We start from the raw sequence: 1,205 nt of genomic DNA, 5'->3' as shown, positions 1-1,205 counted from the left end.
GCTGACTTCCTGCCCTTTGGGCAGGGGGCTGGACTTGATGATCTCCCGAGGTCCCTTCCAGCCCTAATGTCTATGAAATCTATGAAATCTAAATGATCATCACATGCTTGCTTGCAGGCTACAGAATTTCATAAAACTTTGATTCAATATGTGATTCAGTAGAAATCTGGTTCATGGCATTCACTCGTCACAATTCCTTATGTCAAGTCAAATCTAGATCGTTTATTTATTTTACAAAACAGCATAAACTATTCCTTATAATTTAGTGTGGATCAAAAATTGTGACGCTTCTCATTAAGAAGGATTTCTGTTCGAGGAGATTTCTTATACACGGTCTTGTCCTGTGCTTTAGTAACTAGAATCTATTCCTGGCTCTGACCAGGGTTTCTTGCCATACCATTTAACCTCATAGCATTACTTGCCCCAGTTATACCTTCTGATTGATACTACGGCCATTTTGTGCAGGGATGGGCTGAACAGCAATTCCTTAACTTTTTTAAAAGGCACTGAAAAACCGACAGCACTATAGTTGTGCTTACTTTCAAACATAGATCTCATTTCACTCCAGCTGCCTAAGATGCCTATATTTTTCTTTTTTCATTGGTTTCAAAATGTCGTGCAAACTAATGCAACATGCTAAGGTTTTGCACTTAAAACGTTCCAGTTCGACAAAAGCTTCACGGTGTATGAAAGAACCCCTGCCACAGAAACCGCCTTACGATCCTCCTTCAGCGTTAAATGTAGGGAATCAAATAAGATTGAAGAATAAATGTTTTCGCTCGATCTGAGCCTTCAAGAGGCCGAGAAGCGAATTAGGGCCTAATCCAAAACATGTCAAACAACCTGGCAAATGCTTCAACTGGAGGCAATGGGAGGTAGAGCCCTCTACCCTATTGTTTCCTCCAGTAATTCTTTAGCGCTCTGGTTAGTCTAAGTTTTAAGCACTCAAGACATGGGGCTTCTTCCACCACTTTGTGTCAGAGTAGTGTACAGTCCAATAGAGCTCAGCATCAGGCCGTTTTAAGCCTGGTGAGAGCTCAAGGATGTAGATCTGTTCTTAGTACGTGACATCTTAATTTCCATATCTCTAAAATCCATCCAAGAACAACTGTTTCAGTTTTATTTTTGTTTTACAAAAACAGAAACAAAACAGATATTATGCAGCAAATGCAAAAATGCATTTCTGCAACCCTGAAAACTTAACA

The sequence above is a fragment of the Crocodylus porosus genome, unplaced genomic scaffold (genome assembly GCF_001723895.1).
Source record: "Crocodylus porosus isolate Cpor-Errol unplaced genomic scaffold, CroPor_comp1, whole genome shotgun sequence".
In the NCBI taxonomy this organism is placed as follows: Eukaryota; Metazoa; Chordata; order Crocodylia; family Crocodylidae; genus Crocodylus; species Crocodylus porosus.
This window is presented reverse-complemented; position numbering follows the sequence as displayed.